General features: G+C 37.3%; 1 protein-coding gene across 5 annotated transcripts in view; it reads left to right on the top strand.

Annotated features, from left to right (window-relative positions):
- Positions 1 to 17740: 17740 nt before the first annotated feature.
- Positions 17741 to 26713, top strand: part of myom2 (myomesin 2) — a 136312-nt gene continuing 127339 nt past the window's right edge. For all 5 annotated transcript variants that reach the window (XM_012963482.3, XM_031902126.1, XM_018094427.2 and 2 more), the window contains exon 1: positions 17741 to 17845. The gene's annotated coding sequence lies outside the window, so the exon portion shown is untranslated. The remainder of the gene's footprint in view (positions 17846 to 26713) is intronic.

The raw sequence follows: 26713 nt of genomic DNA, 5'->3' as shown, positions 1-26713 counted from the left end.
TGAAAAAATGCCATACAGAAAAGATTTGTACATCTTCATGTGATTTATTGTGGCTGATAAGGCACTATGAGCAGCACTAATGGTGCAAAGAAGCCATGATTCTGTACATCTGCCTTTGACCCAACATCCAAGTTGATTTTTGCCCCTGGATGCCAGGTTTGTGCTAGTATTGAGGAGCATGTAATATTAAAATTCTGAACATTGCAGTGTGTATGAAGCATTCAGTAGATTATGAATGTTTTTGCATTTACAGACCATTTTGCCTGAAATAAGTAACTAAGCCTTATGATCTTTTGTAACAGCAGCAGAGAAGGATTCTCTAAAAAATTTTGGGCAAAAAAAATGTTTATACTGATTCTGTTCCTCGATATTGTACATTGGGTTTTTTTCAGTATCAGTTTTTATGTCCACACTGTTTGATTTATGGTTCACGATGGACACTCCCAAGGAAATATGTGGAATATTTTTTATAGATCAGATAAATCCAACTTTTCCAAAATTTACACACAAGGCAATGCTAGTCATTTAGAGTTTAACAAACTGTTCATTGTTTTGGTGTCACCTGGGTGCCTTTCTAAGGACACTGAATTTTAACATCCAGTTTATTAAATTTCCAGTTCTAATGCTGGACATACACAGAGTGATTGGGTTATTTGGTCAAGACAAGTCAAGACAGAGCACCAAACCTACTTTGGGTCTTTTTGATTAAAAATGAATGGAAAGCCACCAAAATAGGTCTGGTGCTGTGTCTTGACTTGATATCTTAACTAGATCATTTTCAATCAAAACACAAGCACTGTAGCGCAAGTCATTGCAGTATGCTGGGATCTATGTGTTTAGTTAGGTAGAAGGATATTTCATTGGCACCAGCCCAGTAGTGTTATTCATTGTATTAGGAGCATTTCTTCTAGAACAGAGAGCAACACGCTCTAATTTATCTGAAATATGATACAGGGAAGACTATTTTGAATAAAAAAGGAACACATTTATAATACGATAATACATTAAAGTCAAAATTCAATATTTAGAACAGGGTATTTTTCAGAGTAGCTGACAGTCCAATCAAACAGAAAGAGAGAAATAACATCAGAAGCTGTTTGACAAAATCTACCCATAATGTGTCCAAGGGAACACTGTTTACTGAATTAAAAATTCCCTGTGTCTATAGTGAGACATTTGATAAACAAGTTTCTTTAACTTGATACAAGAAAGAAAAAAGTATGATGCACAACTCAATACGCTCTTCTATATTTATCTATCTAAATATCAGGCAATCTAATATGTCCCAGTGTGCTTATGTTCAGATGTTCTAGGCAGTGATCTATAATGGGAAAAGATGTCATAGGGACTGAAGGAAGTAAATTCTGCCAGAGAATTAGAAGGGAAGAGAAAATAGGCAACCCAATCAGAACTTATGACATTAAACAGAAAAATATACTGTAAAGTCTAAGAATTAATCATTAAAGGTAATAGCATTGCTGCATGGGGCAATACACATGCTTTACTTGCATATATTGATGTAATATTTGGCCAGGAGGGCAGGTTCACAAGCAAAGCAAGAGGGTACTTTAAAATTACTCCAATGCCAGTGGCTTTGCTGATGGTTTTAGTTCATATATATTGACCTCAGCTCCCTGCTGCATATTCTTGTTCCCATACTGCATAGTCTAGTACAGTATCTAGCACCACCTTCCATTTCCAATTACTTCAGAGAGGATAAACTTACCTCTTTTTCTCTGTGTCTTGTCCCTCCTTGTCCTGCTCATTCTGGGTACTTGGGATATGACCTAAATTCTGTTCCAGATACATACCCAACTGAAACTGGGTTTTCTACTTCTCCCTCACTCTATAGCCTTACTACTGCATGAAACCATATTTATTTCTGATGAAAAACTTTGTTGTTTGATTTACTTGCACTTTTCTGAATGTTCCTGAATTTGTAATTCCACATTAACCCATTTGCTCACAGTAGTCTGGCCTTCATTTCTTCTGCATAACCTTTAACCCCATATGTTTGATACCTTTATGCACTTCAACTTTTGCATGGTTGCTTCTTGTTTGCTCTTCACTAGATCTTAATAAATAAATAACACAGGCCACCCTAACTTCATCTCAATCATCTCAGCAACTGTAAATGCCTGAATGCTTGCAGTAGTCATCAACTTAGCCAGTAAATGTAATAAATACATCACTTTTGTTCTTTATCTCTTGCGTGTTACATTTTTAGCATCATGCCACGACATTATGGGCTTCCACAGGAAAGCTTCCTCACTGCAAGTAAACAAATGATGTAATTCTGTAAATGATGTGAAATACTTTGCTTTGTTTTTACCCTGTTCACCTCTGTAGCACCGCAAAGACATGCTCTACATCGCCATATTAAAATATACATTCAACCTTTGCTGCCAGCCACATATATTTTAGAGCCATATAGAACGCTGGGTTGAAAATTGCAACTAGCAAATAGCAATAGCAGATTTTTTGTGATTTGCAGCAAAGCTTGAGCAGCTTTTTCCATTTGCCAGTTTGTCAGTCAATACACCACTAAGTCAATTTTATATCTGTAGATTTCTGGATGCTTGTGCCTTGTGAGGGAGCAGGGAGCAAATTAGTTTTTAAATTATTAATCACAGTAATAATGGTAAGGAATGGAGTTTAGTCATCACACTTCTTGTTATATTTATTACAGTTCTAAAAGTCAATACGCATTTAGTTAGAAGTTTCTATTGTTTCTCAAGGAAGTAAACTATTCATGATTAAAATGTGTTCTGCAAATTACATTTTTAATATGGTGTAATGACTCGGACTTACCACGCTTTCTATATGGTTAATCTGCAGCTTGGACAGGGGTATTATTAGCATTACAAATCAAATAGCATCAGATTTCTAGATCTGAATACACTACAGGTGTTTGTTACCTAAAAATACACATATAGAACTTAATGCCAGCACAGCTGTCAAACAGTATTTCCATGCACTACCAGCACCAGTATAGGTTCAAATTGAATGTAGCAATGCTATTAAACTTTGCAGGGACTCTTGACTGGTTTGGGCTATTTGTGTGCTGTATTGTTTACCTTTTTGGTTTCTATAATGCTTTGTGGCTTTAAGGGAAAGATGTCAAGGAGGAAAAGTCTTCTGCAACTTAATCATTCATTTGGAAAAGCTCATTTTTATCACAAGAGAACTGGCTGGTGACATGTTAAAAACATGTATGTATACTGGTGTGTCATGTAGAGATCCAACCACACCACAACTAGGATACAAGTACTCTAGCAGATGGAGATATCTACAGTCTCAGCTCTGGAGACAACAGCATCCCACACTATACCCCAACCACAGTCGCAACTGTGGTCATGCAAAAATATAAGCAGTCATTAAGAGTATAGGCATTCAAAGACACACCTTGCACTTCCCTAGAGTTGCACTTGCCAGCAATAAGTTCACCCAGTTCCTGTTTTGAATTGCATATAAGTGCACCTATTGCTATCTTATTGCAAGCAGTAATTTCAGGGTTGTCTCTTCAATTATGCAACACTCCACTCTGACACACTATGGATGCAATTGTGTCTGATTCCTTATCCTTGTGTGCACCCAGAATTGCATTTGACGCATCACTGCTATAGGCTACTATGATGCTCAAGTTGTGGGTAAAAAACATTGTAATTTACAATACAAAGTTGCAATTTGCCTTCACTTGTAGTCATAAACGAGCCTTATAATGTTGCTAAAGGCACAAGGGTATGTTTTGTAATTCCCTCATTCCCCCGCTAGGCCAGTAGTCTTTAAGACTTATCAAGATATGGGTGGTAAAAAATTAAAGATTAGAGAAAGTGTAGCGGGATCCAGATCCTGGAGAATGAAAGGATTGCTGTAGGGACTCCCCTATCTAATGTGACACAATAGAGACTTTGTTTTCTTGTACTAGGCAAAGAATTTGTCCACACTTGGCCTTTTAGCACTATGTCCCATGCTCTGTTTATCATGAGGGAGCCAAGAATACTAATATTTACAACTCACTTGGCAAGAGAGCCCTGCCTCTCAATGTAATGGGTACATAAACGACACAATTTAATTTACTTTGTAAACCTAGATACACTATGTATGTAGTGCATTGCTTTTTTTGTTTAAAACTAAAATGCTTCTTACTTTCTTGGTGGTTTAGGTAGGTGTTTTCCATGATGGAAGTCAAGGACAAGTAGTAGTGGTATGACATGGGAACATCTCTCTTTAAATATTACATAAGGATATTGCTCATTACATTACTCCCAAACTGATGATTTTTATTGTGACTTTTCTTTACATTTCAAGTTTTTATTCCCTACTATTGCTGAACTACATCTTCCATTAATATCTTTCCTGGTATAATATCTATTGAAAAGCCTGAATGCAGGAAAATCTAGAAAAAGTGAGATGTAGATAGATTGTTACAGGTGTGGAGAAGGTAAACGACCATTGCCTGATGCTTTAGTGCCTTTTAGCCTTCTGAATCTGTGGAGGGATGTTACTCTGCTCCAATAGAAGGTACTGTAAAGAGGATTTACATCTTTTTCTTATCTTTCCTTTCTGAGTCTTACAATCACTTGACCTATAGTAGTCACACAAACCTGCCCTGCTTTTCAACAAGAAGCCCTCCATGTTTCACTGTGCTCACTGTTCAGGGCACTTTTGCTCCAGTGCATTAACTCAAAGTAACCATTCAGATTTTTGCTTTCATCATTGGAATTGCTGTAGGCTGATCGGATCTGCTTGCTGATTGGATGCTTAAAGTTATGCTAGTTTGCTGAGAACAGGAGTCACCCGCACTTAAAGGAACAGTAACACCAAAAAAAGTGTTTAAAGTAATTAAAATATAATGTACTATTGCCCTGCACTGGTAAACCTGGTGTGTTTGCTACAGAAACACTGCTATAGTTTATATAAATAAGCTGCTGTGCTGCTGGAAAAAAGGAGAAAAGGCACAGGTTACATAGCAGATAACAGATAAGCTCTGTAGAATACAATAGTGTTTTATCTGGTATCTGCTATGTAACCTGTGCCTTTTCCCCTTTGAATGGCTGCCTCCATGGCTACACAGCAGATTTGTTTATATAACCTGTAATAATCTTTCTGAGGCAAACACACCAGTTGCACAAGTACAGGGCAGTAATAATGGTAAGGAATGGAGTTTAGTCATCACACTTCTTGTGATATTTATTACAGTTCTAAAAGTCAATACGCTTTTAGTTAGAAGTTTCTATTGTTTCTCAAGGAAGTTTTTAATATGGTGTAATGACTCGGACTTACCACGCTTTCTATATGGTTAATCTGCACCTTGGACAGGGGTATTATTAGCATTACAAATCAAATAGCATCAGATTTCCAGATCTGAATACACTACAGGTGTTTGTTACCTAAAAATACACATATAGAACTTAATGCTATGTAACCTGTGCCTTTTCCCCTTTGAATGGCTGCCCCCATGGCTACTCAGCAGATTTGTTTACAGTATATAACCTGTAATAATCTTTCTGAGGCAAACACACCAGTTGCACAAGTGCAGGGCATTATACATTGTACATTATACTGTAATTACCTTTATACACTTTAATTTTCCTTTAAGGATGCAAAGGGTGTTTAACCCCTTTATTAACAACCACAGCAAGTGATACTAGCCTCTCTTCATCAGAATAATCCAGTGATTACCAACTGATAGAACTAGAATTGTGTATACTAAAGTTTGGACTCTAAGGGGTATATTTATAATGCTGGGTAAAAAGTGGAGTGAAGCATTATCGGTGATGTTGCAACCAGCAATTAGATTTTAAACCAAAGCAAAGCATCTGATTGGCTGCTATTAACAACAACACCGGTAATGTTTTACTCCACTTTTTACACAGCATGATAAATATACCCCTAAGTGTGTGCCAGGCATTAGTGATGAGCGAATCTGTTTATTGGGAAACATGATTAAGTCAATGGGAGTTTTTTCTTACACAAAATACACTGAGGTCAGTAGGCGTTTTCACTCACTCCAAATGCATTGAAGTAAATTGGAGTGTTTTTCTCACATTTTTTTCTCACTCCAAATGCATTATAGTCAATGGGGTGTTTTTGTCTCAAATTTTTCTCTAACACCAAATGCAAAAAATTGTGTGGCAATTTAAGAAAATTGCAAATGGCAAAACACAGACATTTTCCACAAATCCATTTGTGGCAAAAAAAAAAATTACTAGAATTTATTTACTATTTGAAATTTTGTGAAAAGGACTATGCAAGGACTATACTTTGATAAAGTTCATGCTAAGGGTTACTGCACTTTGGAAGCTTGATCACAGTCTCTATGTCATATGAGTATTTCAGGTTAGAAGATTCTATAGCCAGTAAGGGTGGAGGAGATCCAGATGTTGTTTCCCTTGATAACCTGCTTAACATTGCTAATGGGAGGGGAAGGGGAAACCCAGTTGAATGGTTTAGCACATAGGAAGTTTACAAAATACTATTTTTTACACCATTTTATTTGTATACTTTAAAACAAAACTAATAATGCAAACTATACATTCTTCAAAAGATGTCTAGATCTAGGCATTTTCCCTCCAAGCTTCCATTACTACATCAAGGGGTCAATATCACCACTTAATTAAAATGCATATTGGACTGTGTTGCAAGCCACTGTTGTCAACTTCTATCTATGTCCTTACTTCCTGGACTTGATGGTTACTAACAATAACACACTGCAATAAAATAATATAAACTGTGCTACAATGACATTTTTATAGATAGAACATGACTAGAACAGCAGTTTAAATAAATTGTTTTTTTAGGAATTATTTTTATGCTTTACCATAGCAAAAGGGTAGATGAGGTATGAGATTAAGTACAAGAACCAGCTACTGGGAACTCTTATTTCCATTGAAAAAATATATACTTTTACCTTTGTGTCAAAAACATTTCAGTAGGCCATTATTATCTTTATTGTGTTATTATAAAGAGCTTTGTCCACGTTATAACAAATATTACCACAGGTAGAGGTGGTGCTCTTATTTCTGGGCAGGCAGCCCTCACATGGCCAATCTGGTTGTGGTATTCCTCTGACCCACATTTACAACAATTGTTGCACTAAGCATTGCATTTAGCAGCTGCTACAATGAATAAGAGTAAACTTTAGACATCATTTAAAGACAGAGAGATTGGAAGAAAGTTGGATGGAAAGTGGAAGAGCGTTGATGTCTAGTCAGCTTTATTTGAAGGTGGATTTATGAAAAATGAAAAATAGGGTAATCAAGGGTAAATGAAATAATATTGCTATAGCCTGTGAATAGTAAAGGATCCTTTTGAGTGATCTGGTTTTAAATAAATATCTGCCTGCTAAACCTCAGCTGGCATTTTCTACAACAAGGACGTTTAAAAATATAATATTCGCCAGTCTTAAATGGTACATCCAGAACAGGTCAGATTAGGCCAGAAAAGGCATGTCAAATGTCACCTTTGTATCATGTCATTCCATCTTGTCACTTTTTTGTACTTTCACAAGCCAGAGCTAACCTATTTTATTTCCGTTTAAGGCACTGTATTCCTTTACAAACTGCTTTTAAATGTGTCAGTTCGATACAACTTCTGAATATGAAGAAGCCTGTGGTTTTCCAATAGGTTTTGAAAAGTTTATTTGTCCTTGAGGCTGCATACTTTACGTGACCTCAACAAAGAAAACAAACCTGCTGCAATGCATGTAAAAGTGTGACATAATTAGCAAACATATTTATGTTCTAAATCCGGTGACAGCCGTGTCACACTCGAAACATTTCAAGTCTTTCATTTGCTAGAGTGTGCTGGGTGACTAGCATTGCTTTGAAAATGGCTACTGACTTTATTTATATTTTTAGACATTAAGCTTTAAAAATGTTGAAGGTTAGGGGGATTATTTGTTATTAAAAACTGGGCACACTTTAAAAGGCATATTATATAATATTAAATGTGCTGTCTGCGCACTTAACATAACGAACACAGCAAGAATCAATAAACATTAACAAAATGATTAATGTAACTACTATTGACTTCCTCAGCTGCATTGACCAAGGGCTTTAAAAGTCTGCAGCTGGAGACATCTTGAATTTGAAGGTGTTGTGTAAAAAAGTGACCCCTAGCCGCCCCGCTGCCTCCCATTATACATTAAATGAAACATTAAACAAATCCTACAGGATTGCTTTGCCTCAATAATTATTTTTTTAGCTGGGATCAAGTACAAGGTTCTGTTTTATTATTACAGAGACAAGGGAAATCTTTTTTGTACATGTGAATTATTTTATTAAAATTAAGTCTAAGGTAAATGGCCTTCCTATAAATCAGAGATTTCTGTAAAACAGGTTTCTGGAAAATGGATCCCAAACCTGTATCAGATATAGAGCACTCAGAGCACTTTTTGCAAAAGTATTAATGTTAAATGATAAAAATGTTAAACTCCTCTGAATATGCACATCTGTTTATACTAAACATGTACACTGTTTTCTAAATGTATAACAACTGCTTATTTGCAGTCTTATTTTTGTATTATTTTTTAAATTTATGTTTGTAACGTTTGTGCCATGCATTTAGCTTTTCATATAATGCTGCTTATTTAATATGTAGCAAATTAAATTGTAATCTGTATTCCCATGGTACTTTCCAATTAGGAACAAAACCCATCAGCATTATTGGCTTTCATTTTTTCATAGATACACTAAGTGCTGTAATTAGCTGTGTAGCCTCCTACTTATTTTCGATATTAACACAAGCCCCATACATTTGTTTTTAATTGCATATTGCATTTTTTACATGTATGCTTAGTTTGGGTGAGGGATTAATGTACAATTAAGACTTGGCTATATGCTTCCTTTATGTACAGCACACTATGTGCCGCAGTGATAATATTTAGCAAATTTACAAAAGCGTATAAAGGTCTGCCATACACAGGCAGATTTCAGCTGCCGATTCTGGTCCTTCAGACCAATTTGGCAGCTTATCTGCCTATGTATAGGCACCCCTGACAGACCTACCAGACCAGTATCTGACCAGATCTCAATCGGGCAGGTTGGATTTTTAGTCAGATTGGGGACTGCATCAGCTCATTGATGCGGTCACAGATCCGACTGTGCCTTTGCCAGTCATTGTAATTCATTTGTTTGGCCCAGGACCAAACAATCAAATTAGCGCAATATGGCCCACCTTTAACTGTGCATATCAGGAGAAGATCTGCTCACTTGGCGACCTCCCCAAACAAGCTAATCTTCCCCTTCAATCTTTGGAAGAATAGTACAGATTTCCTCCACTGGGGGAAAGTACAGTGCAGCTGAACCACTCCTTATGTACTGTACATGTATACAGTATAGAAAAGGTATTAGGAAAACTGGCCCAATAGAGAAAGTACACATTACTGTTGTTAGAAGTGCTGTGGAAATTAACTTGTCCATCAATCATCCATGCTGAAGTTATTAAAGAACAGCTCTTCAATAAATCCTCTGGGTTAAACAGTGGTTAAAGTGAATATTAATAATACAGATCTCACCTAATGGTTTTTAGAATATGTTAAACTCCTCTGTTTAACACTGTCCCCCTGAGTGTCAATCCTTATATCTTTGTTCAGAATGATGTGCAAAGTAGGGGCAATAGGGGAGGATGCCTACATGTCTCCTCCCTTATTGCCCCTTTTAAATGTAGCGTGGCCTAACACAGGCCATACTACAGGTATGGGATCCCTTATCCGGAAACCTGTTATCCAGAAAGCTCCGAATTACGGAATGCCCTTCTCCCATAGACTCCATTTTAATAATACAGAAATAATAAGAAATTAAAAACTGATTTCTTTTTTCTCTGTAGTAATACCTTGTAATTGATCCCAACTAAGATTTAAATAATCCTTATTGGATGCAAAACAATCCTATTGGGGTTAATTAATGTTTTATTGATTCTTTAGTAGACTTAACATATGGAGATCCAAATTACGGAAAGATCCCTTATCCGGAATACCCTTGGTCCAGAGCATTCTGAATAACGGGTCCTATATCTGTATATTCAATCCACAGATCTCTGCACTCCAAAATAGCCTGCGGCTATCTGCTCAATTCAGTGGGCAAAGTGAAAAAAATGGGCGATTGCAGCCCACTGTGTGGGACATTATAAATCAGCCCTTCATTGTTTAGGCAACGCCCCCGATAGGACATGCAAAGTGTGGTAATCAGACAGCGATTTTTAGGAATGCACATACCTTTAAATGTGACATAAAGAAAAATATATCTGTAGGTCACCTGGTAATCAGAAGAATATGTACAGTAAGTACAATAGCTGAGAAGAAAACATAAATTTAGAACATTCTTATTTTGCTTATTTGAATAAAGGCACAAATCCTTTCTAATTATAAATACATTTCATTTTGTAAACTTGATAAATCAGATGAGTATTTGGCATGCCAAACTGTGCCCTGTAGAGATGTAGCGAACTGTTCGCCGGCGAACTAATTCGCGCGAACATCGGGTGTTCGCGTTCGCGCAAATTCGCAGACTTTTGCCGATGTTCGCCACTTTGGGTTCGCCTCGTTTTTTTTTTGGCGCCGCGTTTTTTCTCCTTGGTTTTCCGCCGCGTTTTTTCCGCTTCGTTTTATCGCCTATGCATATACATAGGAATAGCTTGCGGTTTTTTTTTTGGCATTATTTTTTGGCGTTTTTTTTTTTTTTGCGTTATTTTTTGGCGTTTTTTTTTTGGGCGCTTTTTTTTGGCGTTTTTTTTACAAAGTATTTTTCAGAGAAATTTTTGCTTGATCCCCCTCCTGCATGCCACTGTCCAGGTCGTGGCACCCTTTAAACAACTTTAAAATCAGTTTTCTGGCCAGAAATGGCTTTTCTAGGTTTTAAAGTTCGCCTTCCCATTGAAGTCTATGGGGTTCGCAAAGTTCGCGAATATTCGCGAGTTTTGCCGAAAGTCCGCGAACGGGTTCGCGAACATTTTTGCGCGGGTTCGCTACATCCCTAGTGCCCTGTCAACATTATGGAAATTGGGTAATGACCTGTACTGGTATACTGCTTCCCAGAGACAGTTTTCTAAACAGGAAATTATCAGGTCAGTTTGCATAAATAGAACTGTTAATGGTCAAATGGACTGTAGTGAAAAATGGGAGAGTATCCCCCATGCTGCAATACCCTACTGAAAACCAGCCCTGTTGCTACTTGATAGAACAGTATGTTACAAATTCTTACTTGCTGAGAGCCAAGACATTGCTCACAAACACCGTTCAAAGAAAGGCCATCCAAATGGGTTATGGTCAAAAGGACAGAGATGTCAGCATGTGTTTCACGGCACTGTATAGTACTAAAGTAGCAACAAAACAGAATCAAGCAGGAAAACATGGCACTCCTACCCTTCATAAAACATAGTATAATAGCATAATAAGCATTATAAACATAGGCGGATTTTCAATAAGGCTAGGGAAGGCTAAGCCTCCCCAAACCTGCTTGGCACCTTAAAAGAAAACAAAAAAAAAACCCTTGCTCTGTTTCTGCACTGTCCTGGAAATCTTCTGATCCTGCAAGCCGATTCTGCTGTGCTCTGATTGGATCTTTCTTCTTGTGAGTTCTCCAATCAGAGCACAGCTTTCTTGACAAACAGCAAAATTGACCAATCAAGGCATAGATGCACACAGGGATCGGGACATATTACAAACTAAGGGCAATGCAGAAATGAAGACTGAAAATGAGAATCTGCAGGCTGTAAACTTTACCTAAGAACCAACTCTGAACTTTTGCTGCAGATTTCATCCCACTCCCACAGTTGCTATACACAGGTACTATACACAGGTACTATGCAGGTGCTATACGCAGGTACTATACGCAGGTGCAATACGCAGGTACTATACCCAGGTGCTATACCCAGGTCCAATATGCAGGTGCTATACCCAGGTGCTACAATATAGCAAACAAAGTAAGTTCATACACTCACGGTTCCTTGTAAACTCAGTCCATTATCCACTGGTGCAGATCCTCCTGATGCACCTGGCCAGGTGCCTATAGTAATGAGCATAGGAAAAAAGGGGGAAAAAGCACACAAAAGAAATTGCTGGAGTAAAAAAATACCTCCAACCTGTTTATTGCGGAGTGCACATACAGACCAAACGTTTCAAGAGCTATATGCTCTCTTCATCAGTGGAAAAAGTACACTATAAAGTGTTATAGTGCCAGGGCCTGAATATCTGCCATCCATTCCCACTGCTTCTCACTGCATATAATGTGCTGGTTTTGTAAATACAGACTGTGTCTCACTGTATATAATGTGCCTGGGATGTCAGAACCCACTGCCTCTTTCTCTATAAAACTAACACTAAAGGGGTGGTTCACCTTTAAGTTAACTTTTAGTATGTTATAGAATGGCCTATTCCTAGCAACTTTGCAATTGGTCTTCCTAATTAATTTTTTGATAGTTCTTGAATAATTTGCCTTTCTCTTCTGCCTCTTTCCGGCTTTCAAATTGAGGTCACTGACCCCGGCAGCCAAAAAGTATTGTTCTGCAAGGCTACAATTTTATTATTATTATTATTATTGTAATTTTTATTACTTATTTTTCCATGCTGGGCCCCTTAACTATTCATAATCCCATTGTTTAAAACACTACCTGGTTGCTAGGGTAAATAAGACCCTAGCAACCAGGTAGCTGATAAACTACCAAACGTAGAGCTGCTGAACAAAAAGCTAAATAACTGAAAAACCATTAAAAATAAGAGGACCAATTGCAAATTGTCTCAGAATATTAAAGTCTACATCATATTAAAAGTCAATTTAACAGTGAACTACCAAACACAAATGTATGGAGAACCCCTCACAGCATGGGGGGAACTAGGGGTAGGCAGAAGAGGCAGATGCCTCTCCTGCCTACCCCTAGACCTCCTCCTTTGTCATTGCTCCCACCGCTTGTCATTAGCGGTGGGGGCAATGACCCATCACATCGCACTCCCCCCCGAACTGCACATGCGCGCCAAAGCACGGGGGTGAGGTGGCCAACCGGGTTGCCTCACAGAAGTAAATACTTTTATATCCTAAGCATTTTAGGGTAAAAAAAAGCACTCCCATCTGCACTATTGCAGAGTATGCCTGGAATTCATTGGGAAAAGCAAGAGGTAGTTGGTAGGTTCATTTTTTACACCAGCAGTGAATCCATTTAGTCTCACATTAGCTGTAGCCTCCCCCAACAAAAAAGTCACCCTCCGCCTATGATTATAAACTATCTATAAAGAAAAGAAAGAGAATTACAAAAATAGAAATTATGTGAGTTTAAAGGAATAAAGGAAAGGACACACATGGCAGACTTTGTTCTCCGATTAGCTTTAATGCCCTCTATATTTTCATCTATATTTATTATTGTGATGCTGCTTTGTCCTGACTATGAGAACAGCATTGGTGTACAGGTATGGTACCTGTTATCCAGAATCCTCGAGACCTGAGGTTTTCTGGGTAAGGGATCTTTCCATAATTTAGATCTCAACACCTTAAATCTGCTAAAAAATTACTTAAACATTAAATAAATCTAATACAATTTTTTAACTCTAATAAGTATTCATTATATCTTAGTTGGATTCAAGTACAAGCTACTGTTTTATTATTACGGAGAAAAAGGAAATCATTTTACAAAATTAGAATTATTTGTTTATAATGGAGTCTATGGGAGGTGGCATTTTCATAATTCAGAACTTTCTGGATGATGGGTTTGCGGATAACGAATCCCATACATGTACTTGCATGTTGCTTCTGGTTAGTAAACTGTGTAAATATTGCTTGCTTGGTAACTTCCATGGAACAGTAATTCTCCTTACACATTGCTCTGCGTGCATAGTAAAGGTAAGGAAAGACAAAGAATGACTGACAATAGGGTATTGTGGGGGAATTAGTAACTATATACAATGGTGCTATATAAACTGAAAAATAGAAATGAACGAACACGAACAAAGTTGACAAATAATTTGCAGTGATTTCCCTGTATATTATAACATTGTTTTTTAATCTTTTTGGCAAAAAGGGGCAAAAGGAAGTTTAACGTTTTAAAGTAAGCTTTGCAATTGGCATGCTCCAGTTGCTTTTGCTTCTAACATTGTTTACTCCACAGTGTTTTCTGAATGATAACATTTTAACCTTTATGTAAATGCCAATCCTGACTTGTAGGGTATGTTATAAATACTAGCCTATTGAAAGACAAGGAATTTGTCCTTGTTCTAATGAATAGTTCCATAAGTAACCTAATTAGGGTGAAGTGAAGTCACAATGTCTGTTAGTAGATTGTCATTCAAATAACTTATGCTACTGCATATTCATTTCTTCTTTACAAATGTTAAGAGCCCTTGTGCTCCTGAGTTAAGGAGAAAATAAAGGTTAACAAGGATCCTGGAAGAGTGGAGTAGGAAGACTTCATGGAAGTGCAAAAAGCAGATCATCCACTTGGAACATAATCAAGATTGGAGGCCTAAAGGATTGAGTTACAGTTGGTGCACCCTTAAAAAAACGGATCCTTAATCAGTGTTTCTTAATTATTCTATATAATCTATTATTTATTTAATACATCCTAATGCCCTAATGCTCATTGTACCCCCTAATGTAAAATTATACATACATACATTACATATATATTTATACTGTATATATATATATATATATATATATAATACAGGATGCTTGGGAGCTGCACACCATAAAATAGTGATTATACCCGGGTGCCTGTGCAGGAAATCATATAAACAGGCATGGAATGACGGCACTCACAGGATTTTCACCCTGATGAAAATTCCTGTGTGGGACTGAAACGTTGGTCAAAATAAACCTCTTGTTATTTTTCTGCAAAAAACTCTGTGACTGACACCAATGGACAATTCCCACCAAACACTGTATATAAGGTTTCTGCTCACTTGTATTTGTAACTTTGACAAAGGCTGGTGTTGCAGCCGAAACGTCAGTTCTCTTGCCTCTACAATAAAACTTCAAAACTGAACCTAAGACCTGTGTGAGCGGTATCTTTCTCCAAGCACCCATAAACATTTTGTTGGGACTGCACCCAGGAACATTTACCAGCTTTACACGTGAGTGCCGGCTTCTGCTGTATATTATATATATATATATATATATATATGTATTGTGAGGCACTGGCTGAAAAAGTAGTGGACATTGTAATAGTCTAGAGGAAACAATATACGGTATGTTTCCCCAGGTTGGTAAGAGTTCTGTTCAAGGTTCAGGAGTCTGGAGGCTTTGTAGAGATGTAGGTGGGACAATCCTCTATTCCCAGATCCACTACAAGCTTTACAGCCAGGCTTCATGAGCATCAGCTGGTTTTGGGCTGAGGGGACAAGGAGTGTTGGCTCCACTGCTGCCTGCCTCCTGCTTAGTGTAGCTGAGCGGAGGCAAAAGCTGTACACAAGGGCTGTGCACAAGGGAGGGGATCCATTTCTCTCAGCATTCAAAAAAAAAACAAAAAACACTTTGTGTGCCCTTAGCCTTAGGCCTTCCGAGAATGTTTTGTTTTTTCAGTGTGTGTGAACTGGCTGGTGTGTGTGTGAGAGAGAGAGAGAGAGAGAGTGTCTCTTTGGAGAGCTGCAGCAAAGCATAGTGAACTAAGAGCCTTTGAGATAAAGTGCCTTATTTATGCTTTGGGTAATCACACCCATTCAAAGCCCACAGGAGTGAGGGTTCGTTTTCGGTTAAATCTATCACATCCTACAAAAGTAAGGAATGACAAAGAATGACTGACTATGGGGAATTGCTGGGGAAGTAGTAAATTGTGCTATATAAGCTACAAAAATAGAAATGAACAAACAAAATTGAAAACAAATTTCCAGAGGTTTCTCCCTGTATATGACAACACTGATATATGTATATATTTTCGGCAACATATAAGTTAATTGAATGCTAACTTAGTTATTAATGCTAAATAACATCCATCACAACTTGTGATTCTCATACTCATTGGTGATGGTAACCGCAATTATGCTGGAAATATGGGATAAACTGTGGGTAAAAAAACATTGTGGTTTGCAAAGAATATAATGATTAATAATGGGTTGCAGCATTGTGCACTACATTTTTGTATGACAGATCAGAGCCAATGCTGTAATGCAGATATTAGACTAGTTGTATCCTGGAGCTACTGCCTGATGAGGAGGTGGCCGTTGCTCTAGGGTTCCCCCATGTCAATAGGTACAGCAGCAGTGCCAATACAGGACAGAAGGCAGGAAGGACTGAGCAGGCATGCCACCCAGCCGCACCTGAACTTTGCTCACATATGGACCACAGGGACGCCGAGAAAACTTCATCGCGTCCTGTCCCCAGTGCTCCGTATGCAAGATAAATGGATGTGCATGTGTGTGATCCTGAACAAGGGGAGGGGCACAGAGTGTATTTTGGTTTATGTACCTTTAATGAAAGCGATTTTAGTGTATCTCACTGTGGGGAAAAGTGCAAGTTGACCACTGCACTCACAGACATAAATGAGTCGAGCAGGATGAGTGATGCAGGGCACAGAACCATTACTAGTGCTCGCCAACAAACGCTCTCCCTCACCCCACCTTCTTGGAGCCATCAGTGCTAGAGTTGCTTTTTCTCACTGGCTGAAACATTCTGCAGTAGATGTTTGGAACAAACTGTTATACGTGCATCTTGGATATCACTCCTCAAATGTCTATTGGCAACATGAATTAAGGGGTACTATGAGTCCTCTTTAGTTACTTTCTTGTCTCTCATGTGGTGGGGGAATCTACTCTACGTCATCTCTTGCATGTTTTGTTTGGGCTCTAATGTGAAGCAAATATTGGCCTGGTGAAGGCATCACAAACATAGCCTCATACACTGTACATTCCTCAAAACTATTTAGAATACTCCACCCCCTTGAAACAACCCTAAACTGAAAGACGTTATAGCCAGACCTCAAGGCATCTTCAGTTACTCCTCCTTGGAATGACTGCCTGTAATCCGAGAGTACAGTGACAGCTCAGACAGACCCAAGTCAATTTTAGATCTCCAAGGTCGTTCTTTTCTTATAAGGATATTAAAGAATTACAGAGCAAGAAACAACATTTCAAACCGAAATTACAGTTATTTATTTCTACTCATATATTTACATATTATCGGTAGTAAATTAAAATGTTCTCAAAAGGGATATATATAGAGATATATACAATGCATTATGACTTTATCTCATGCGTTCTGCCTTTAACTTTAATAAACTTGGCAGCTAATAAGCTAATGATTTACAAAGTCTTATTAACTTGTTAAAGCAAGCTTTGGATGAATAACTGACATATGCTGCCATGCTCAAAAGACTGGCCTTATATTTACCCTGCCTAATGCAAATGCAAACTGTGAAACACATATTGAAATTTAAGCAGCTGAGAAATATACTTTAGAGAGATTTCATTCACCAAATAAGATTCCAGTGGGGCCACATCATTATTCTAACATGATTAAGTGCCGAAAGTTCTGGGAATTCCTTCTTTCACGTTGGAATATAAATGTGATCTGGGAATATGTACTTGAGCTGCAGAATCTATTCTAGCAAGTGAGGTAGCCAATATAATATATAGTCATATGTTTAAATAATCCTATTTATAATATTTACAAAACCTTAAAGATGCATATTACTTTTGAGATTGGAGACACGTTAAGGCAGTTTTGAGAGTGACCTACATTTTTTGGGACAACCACTCCATGGCTTCTATATATAGCATCATGTCTTCCCATAAATGGGATGGAAGGGCAGAAGCATTCCTGTACAGATAGATATTATTTTTGTTTTCATTAGCCCGAGCCTGCTTACTTGCTTAACACAACCCTACTTGCCTCTGCCTGGAAGCTTTTAGTTCTGTTCACTGGTAAGTTTATTCATATAAATGTCACAGATAGGATTTTAAATCTCAAATGCCCTTTGTTTCTTTATGTTCAGAAAGCAAGGAACACAAGTCATTAGTTTATCTGACCTGTTCCTTACTGTTTTACTTGTAACAACTGCTGTTCATATTATAACAGTACATTTAAAAAAAAAAAAAAAAAGTATTTTAATTTTCAGAAGGGAATAAATGTGTTGATACGGTTAAAGGTTATAAGCTGTGTGACATCCTATTTTAAATACTTTTGCACAGGAAATGTAGGTTTAAGGGCTCAACTACAAGGGCAGTTCATCATTCTGCAAAATTCTGCATGGGTGGAAAAGAATGTCTATATGTTAAAATGCGATACTAATATGAGCGGAATTAGTCATTTGTTTTTGTACTGTTGGGTGAAACTTCAGTGTTAGATACAGAATTTGTTATGTAGTATAACTTTGTGATCACCCATTGAACACTAAAGGGTCACAGTAGGAATTTCACCTTGATTTATCATGCATATCTTGTCACTTGCCTGTGCTTCTACATTTACCTGACATCAGTTGGAGACCCCAATCAATTTCATTGAAATTTTATTATGTACAGATAAATCTGATTGGATAACGTGTGTTCCTAATGCATGTACCTAATACAACTATGCAAATATGTCACATTAGAACTGAAGTATGAATTCTGTATTTAAAGAGCACTTTCACCTTTGATAAAGTCCTTCCAATATATTACTAAAAAAATGCTGTTTATAAATATATTTTCATTCCAAGAAATTAGCTAATTAGTCAATATAATAGTGACAGCGCGACTTTAAGTGAAACTGCACAGGACCCTTTCTTGATGCTTTCTTGCTCATTAAAATAATTAATACTATGTTACAAGTGAGGAAGAAACTGGGCCTGTGCATTAGCAGCTTCAATCATGCTGCCCTGACTTGCCTTTCCTAATGATCGGATATGTACTCTGAATATACACATAATGAAAAAGAGAGATTTTTAACATGATCCCATGTCGGAAAAATGCTCACTTTAGCAAATAGCACAATATTGAAAGACTTTAAAGGGGTTGTTCACCTTAAAATTAACATTTAGAATGATGTGGAAAGTGATATTCTGAACAAGTTGCAGTTGGTCTTCTTTTTATTATTTGTGGGTTTTTAAAAAATTTTTTTTTGTGCAGAATTTAACACCTATCTGGTTGCTATGGTCTAAATTACCCTAGTAACCAGGCATTGTTTTTAATAAAATATGAGTAGGAACTGATTAGAAAAATAAGTTATAAAATGTTACAATGACAATAAAAAGCTGGAAAGAGTCAGAAGAAGAAGGCAGTAATTCAAAAACTATACCAAAAAAATGAAGGCCAATTGAAACATTTCTAAGAAATGGCCATTCTATATCATACTAAAAGTTAACATAAAGGTGACCTACTCTTTTAATAAAGTGTAATGTAGATTACATGTTGGCAGATTGCTGTACTCTTTGTGGCCAGCATGCAAACGAATAATGTCACATTTTATGACAGTAATGTCATGTGGTGGACACCTGTAATATACTGTAAAGAACAAATATGTAAGCCAAAAATAACAAACATTCAGCCTTCCAGCTGTCATTAAACTACAGCTACTCTCCTTTCAGAAACTGAATAGCTAAGGATATGGGGTGGTGTAGTTTAACAACGGATGAACATGCCAGGCTTATGTTGTTCTGTAGATCTCTTCTGTAGATTAAAATGAAAGATTTCTCTCATTCCAATAACTGAGCGACTTTCTATTAGGGCACCCTCACTGCTTGCCCAACAGACATCTCTATCGCGCAGTGTAAATCAATCATGCTCAATTAGAAGTGGTATTCTGTATGGTTCGACTGAAGCTTGAAATGCAAAGAGCAATTAAGAAGTGTCCACTCAATGCTTGAAATGTTTGTGTAGTCGGCCTGCAAGGTGCTTGGAAGTGTTCCAAGAACAATGCAGATTTGTTGCTATATATAAATGTGATAATGTGGTGAGGTGCCAGTATTGCTGGGCAATGTGGCACTTAGGGACTGATCTAGTGCAATTCTGGGTGCAAACGTCATGGAGAAATGTGTAGATTCAAGTGGGACTATAACGTCCATTTACTACTGCAAACTGCAGTTTAAATTCTGTTCAAAAATGTTCTTGGCCCTTGCATCAAACTGATGTTTATACAGAAAGTACAGGTTGAATGGATATAGGAGAACTGTGGAATTAACACCTGCCTTAAAGAGGTGCTATTTCCTGGGGCCCTTTTGCTTCTTATGCATACACTTACAACTGACTTGCACCTAATGTGCCACACACTCATGGTGTTTCCAGCAACATCTCTGCTTTGTATATGACATGATCTGCACCGAACTGATGCATACAAAATTCAAACACAAAAATATTTTACTGGTCCCTACAATTATGCTAGGATTATTCTAAATAACATTGCATGTGAATTTCACCCCTTGCACTACACTTTCCAGCTGCAGGCTGAACAATGAAAACAAAATTCTAATTGGTTGCAATGAGTTACTGCCCATATGCAATTTTGCTGGGGGTTTAGAAATGAGCCCCACTATGTTCTTAGGGGACACAAATCACATAAGTATTATCTAATGCACTTTGCAAACACACTTTGATCACAAATTGCAAACAACGCTACTTACAGTACCTCTGCAGTTTCTACCTACCTTTTTCAAAGGCCCGAATATCAAGCTGTGTTTTAATGGAGTAATGTAATAAAAGTCATTAATAAAAAATTGCATACATTTAAAAAAAAATCACATTTTGAAATATAGTAATCTTCAATGGACAGCTACTACATTGCAAATTAAATGCACTTTTTTTAAGGTGACATTTTTTTGGACGAAAATACAGTATAGCAGCTTTTTCAGTAAGGTCCATTTCTAAAAGCAACCGCAAGTGCAAGTGAGATAAAATGGATGTAAAATTTGGAGTGTGTTGATGTTATTTATTAAAGGTACCTATGCCCAAACACACTCATTGAACTTCTGCATAGTTACAATAAGCAGTGGCCAAGACCTTTTTTTTAATAGGGGAGCTACACCCAAACACAACTTTTTGAAAAGTAAACATAATTTCAAGTGACTTTGTAAAATACATATTTTAAAAACTTGCAGCCTTTTCGTGATTTTTAATGTAATACTATGGTTTGGAACAGTTACCTATGCCTGCCCCCCTGCTCTCCTGCTGATCTGGCTGACTACTTTGAGACTCAAATAAAATGTAATAGTAGTTGACTGTCCTCAGCCTGCCTTCAGCCTGCATCTTCCAAATCCCACAATTTCCTGCCCACGTGATGTCAATAAGCAAAGGAACGTCATAGTGCAATGCATTGTGGGTTATGTAGTTCTTACATGCTGTCTGTAAGCTGTGGAGTATTTGTAAAATTAGTGTTTCAGTTCAGAAGAACTATTTATTCATACTTTTTTGAAGGAACAGATTACAGTGATTTATTAGGGGTTTCTATGTTGTACGGGGCTCTTTAACAAATTTTTGTTTGGTTCTCCTTTAAGGCAGAGCAGAAAGGCCTTTTCTCATTGTTCTAGCCCTCAGATATTCCCTTTGACCATTAATGATTCTGGAAAAAGTAGAAATGATATTTTATAATTGGTTGATATTTTGTGTATCTATACTAAGAATGGAGAATCTACCTATGTCATGGCAGTGGGAGGAAGTCCAGATGTTGTCACAGAAGGAGCTTACATTACAATGAGGCCTATGTCACATAGTAATATTAATAGCTGCTACATGTAGCTGCTTTGAAATAAGTTACATTGTTTTCCAAGGGGTAATTACCAATTATGCCCACCCTGTGGCTTCAAGCTAGTCATACACTTGTGTGAATATAGGAGATAAATAAGCAGACAATAGAATGAGTTATGTCTGTAAGATGGTATTTTTTGATATGTTTAATTTTCCCTTTCAAGTGCTAGTAGTGAATTTGCACATGCTATTTAATAACTATTTTTGCGGTTCAGAGGAAGCCTGGACCTAAAGGGTACGTGTGACTGTAACACAATCACTCTGCAAGTTGCCAGATGCACAAAGCAAGTGACATTGCTGACACATGGCATATACAGTGAGATATTCATAGAGTTGTGTGCTGAGTGACTCGTGCAAACACAATGGAACATAATCGCTTTCTATTCTCAGCCTTTTTTTTACAAATCAACTGTATGCTACAAACAATACAGCCATGTGATGTATGAATGCAATTTCTACATAGCACAAAACATGGGAATTCAGCATAATAATCATCTCCTTTTTCTTAGAAAGCAATAGTACTCTAAGGTTTATAGCAGATATTGCTCAAGAGCCCTGAATCCCTGCACAATCTCCTGTATTCCTTACAGCCTGACTTTGATGGAAAGCATTCATCCAGCACTTAAATGATTATTTATGTAGCAAATTATTGTTTAATGTGTGAACAGAAAAACTGGGAATTCCTTATGTTGTCCGGCTGCATTTTAAGTCCTTTTGAAGAAGACGTTTTAGCAAATAGGCTGCTTAAAATTATAAACAGTAAGCGGTTTGGTAAATTAACCTCATTAACAGTCATTTGTAATAGAAAAAAAAGTTATTTTAGTTGATTAATGATATGTCAAGGGGTAGCATTATGAAGCCTGCTCTTGACAGCAGGTCAGGTTCTACCTTTATCTCACTAATCAATAAACATCAAACTCTTGCAATATGTTGTGAGCCAAAGATTACTTTACCCACAAAGGAAATGTGTATGGATCAAAACTTTCACCTCGCTAATACTTATGGTCTTACTAATTGTTTGGTTTTATAGGTCAGTTTCTAACCTTAGTAGCAGAGGTGACTATAACTACTATTACTGTCACTGACCCTAAATGGTGATGGGGTTACTGATATGTCTCTAGTGGACATTATTCTGAAGGGCAGCGTGAAGAGTCTTTTTTAGGTATGTCATTATTTTCTAATATGTTTTCTTGATACATTTCTTTATCTTGGGACCTACTGAGTAAAAATACTTGTCAAAACATAAATAATGGGCATAAGGGTTAGCATTGCTGCTTTGGACCCCTAGGGGTTTAATAGTTGATGCTAACATATAGATCGCCTGCTCTAACATAGATTGCCTGTTATCTCTCTGATGCATCAAACCCCCATTATTTCTAATTCAACCAAATATTAAATCCTCTGCAAAAGATTTAGTTGAATCAGAACTGAATTCAACTCTAAACTTGAACAAGTGCATCAACTGTAAGAAAAACATTGCCATCATCAGTTTTACAAAGCTTTTTAAAGGTAGTTGACTTAGGATTTGGTTTTGGTTTGCATTATTGCTTAGTATTAACCAAATCCTGCAAATGGTACTTAGACTTGACCAAATCCTGGATTCAGTGCATCCCTGCTGTGTTTGCATGTGTGTTGGATGCTCTGTATTTCACCCATATGGGGTTCTGTAATAAAAGATGCATAATTTGTTACAGGTCTAGTCATTTATAGCAGCCAGTCAGCATGAAGCACTTGCTGGTCATCTGTTTAAAAGAAAACATCTTATTGGTTGCTATCGGTTCCTGCACCTGGGCAGATATTGTGCCCTTTATTACATATGGGAGAATATTTCTTAAAAACATGAAAGGTAAATGGATTCCTGATTACACCGACCTTAGTTTGTGCCTATGTAAGGGAAAACAAAATGATGATGAACAGGGTCAACGGCTAATATTATGCTAACGTTCTTTTTAATGTATATTGTAATATGTTAGTATAATAAACGAAAGTTCATTTGCAACCTTTGTGCATGAAAGTAACCTTAAAGGACAAGTCAACCTAGAATATAATGTTTTGCCTAATAAAAGAAAACATAATTCTAAGCAACTTTGCATATATAATTGCTATTGGAATAGTGTTTGCCAGTCCTTTCAATTCCCTGCCCTGGTGGCTCTGGCATTTGTAACACAAACAATGTAACACAAGGCAGCAGACTGACACACCTGCCTTGCTGGAGGAGACACTTTTGCAACATTGCTTAAAAAGAAACAACCAGGAGTTCAGAGAATGCTGCTTTTGATTGCAATTACATTTACAAATACATTTTTAAGCAATGAACATTAATAAATTCATATTGGAAAGTTACTTCAAATTATGTTTTCATTTAATAGGCAAAAACTTATTTTTGGTATTGACATGTCCTTTAACTAAATCCAGAGTTGCTGTCCATGCAAACCTGAGTGGCATGGGAAACCACCTTGTAGGGAAAATATTGGATAAGGAGGAAGTGCATGACTGTCTCTGCAACATTTTTTGAAAGGCAAGGTCATATTTTGTCTAGGCTCTGCTGACTAATAGACAGTGACAGGTCTTTAAAACCATATGGAGCAGATGCTAAAGCAAATGAAGAACAGAACAGATATGATCAAAGATGACATGTAGACATTGACCCTGAGAGGCTGGAATGATAGGGTGTGTTACAGTCATAAGTATATTTGTGTAGTTGTATCTCATATGAATAATAAAACACCACATTTTGGAACCGTATTAAACACTACTATTGCAAACTTTCATGGAATCTGACATTAACTATAAACAAACCTCCTGAATTAAAATACAAATAAAGGAAGATATATATATTTCGTCTAAGGTAGGAGCTCATACTAATACACAAGCTATGAAGCTAGTGCATACAGTATGATATCAATTTCAAAGAGAAGAAGCCAAAGCACTCACCTATTCATACAATAAAATTGGGATTTATTCTGCCACAAAGAAATTGACACTAAGGGGCACATTTACTAACCCACGAACGGGCCGAATGCGTCCGATTGCGGTTTTTTCGTAATGATCGGTAATTTTGCGATTTTTTTCGGCGTCTTTACGATTTTTGCGTAAAAACGCGATTTTTTTCGGCGTCTTTACGATTTTTGCGTAAAAACGCGAGTTTTTCGGCGTCTTTACGATTTTTGCGTAAAAATGCGAGTTTTTCGGAGCCATTACGAAAGTTGCGCAAAGTCGCGATTTTTTCGTAGCGTTAACACTTGCGCGCAAAGTCGCGCCTTTTTCGTAGCGTTAAAACTTAAAAGGCGCGACGTTTCGCGCAAGTTTTAACGCTACGAAAAAATCGCGACTTTGCGCAACTTTCGTAATGGCTACGAAAAACTCGCGTTTTTACGCAAAAATTGTAAAGACGCCGCAAAACTCGCGTTTTTACACAAAAATCGTAAAGACGCCGAAAAAAATCGCGTTTTTACGCAAAAATCGTAAAGACGCCGAAAAAATCGCAAAAAATACGAAAAAGTCGCAAAATGTTCGTTTCCAATCGGAATTTTTCCAATTCGGATTCGAAATCGTGTCTTAGTAAATCAGCCCCTTATTCTGACATAAATATATTTATTTCAGGGGGTGGAGGGCTAAATCTCCCTTAATCAGTGCACGTAAAATTTGAGGAGCTCACAGAAGACTTTGTGTAAACACATAATACCACATACCATTGTGCATACTGTACTTGCAAATAAACTGGGGTAGCAGTATGTACAGTATTAAGACACTGATGTTGCCATTAGAGATGTAGCGAACTAATTCGCGCGAACATCGGGTGTTCGCGAACTCGCAAATGTTCGCAATTTGGGTTCGCGTGGCGTTTTTCCGCTGCATTTTTTCTTGACTTAAAAAGGCAGCACAAGCCACACATGGCGTTTTTCAGCAAATCCCGTTTCCATGGTGCTAATAGCGGGAAATAGCAAAAAACGCCGCGTATTTCCGCTAGGTCTGCCAGCTGCCTTTGCGTTTTTATGCAACGCTGTGTCAACAAAGTATTTTTCAGAGAAATTTTTGCCCTTGATCCCCCTCCTGCATGCCACTGTCCAGGTCGTGGCACCCTTTAAACAACTTTAAAATCAGTTTTCTGGCCAGAAATGGCTTTTCTAGGTTTTAATGTTCGCCTTCCCATTGAAGTCTATTGGGTTCGCAAAGTTCGCGAATATTCGCACTTTTTGGCGTAAGTTCGCGAACGCGTTCGCAAACTTTTTTTTTTAAGGTTTGCTACATCCCTAGTTGCCATGCCTTACATTTTAGCTACTTATGTGTAGAAATATTAAATTGCTCTAAAAATGTTATTGCAGCTTGCAAATAAACTGGGGTAGCTGTATGTATTTAGACACTGATGTTACAAAGCCTTTCAATTTTGCTACTTATACTTAGAAATGTTAGATTGCCTCAGCAACCTTTTAACTTGTGTGTCTGACGCGCAACTTAGGGAATGGGTAGGGTGGTAGGGGGTGCTTCTCTCTAACTGCCCCTCATGAATACAATGCTATGGAATTCTGTTCATAAGGTAGACCAGAGAACTCTGGTTACCCATAATAAAACACTGTCTGTGTTCCAAAATGGAGCAGCAGTAAAGATAAGGAGGACATTTTATAAATGGCAAAAATTGGTGCATTGTGCTCCTTTTTTAGCACTTTGCACACTGCCATCCTAATAGTAAATGACCCCTTATATCTTACATATGTAATCCCCTATAATACCTATGTAGTGGGTTTATTTGGACATACTGGAGTGTACTGTACAAATGCTTTCTCTTTTACAATCTCTTTTCTATACTACATAAATTAAATTTAAACTGAAAGAAATATCAGTTTAAACATAATTAGTACATGTACATGTGTGTTCAAATCTTTACATTGCTATGTGATAGAATGAGAATTCATATGGTGTCTTAGAATGCAACAGTTTGTATTTTTGCATGGAATCTTTTGCGGAGAAACCTTTATATTATTTATAACTTTATTACATTATCACTAGAGATAAGGAATATTTTTAGGCAGGCATGGATTCATGGCTAAAGTCTGCTTTCTGGCACCGGCAAATTTT

The sequence above is a fragment of the Xenopus tropicalis genome, chromosome 5 (assembly GCF_000004195.4).
Source record: "Xenopus tropicalis strain Nigerian chromosome 5, UCB_Xtro_10.0, whole genome shotgun sequence".
Classification (NCBI taxonomy): domain Eukaryota; kingdom Metazoa; phylum Chordata; class Amphibia; order Anura; family Pipidae; genus Xenopus; species Xenopus tropicalis.
Note: the sequence above shows the minus strand (reverse complement) of the source record. Positions and strands in the feature narration are given on the sequence as shown.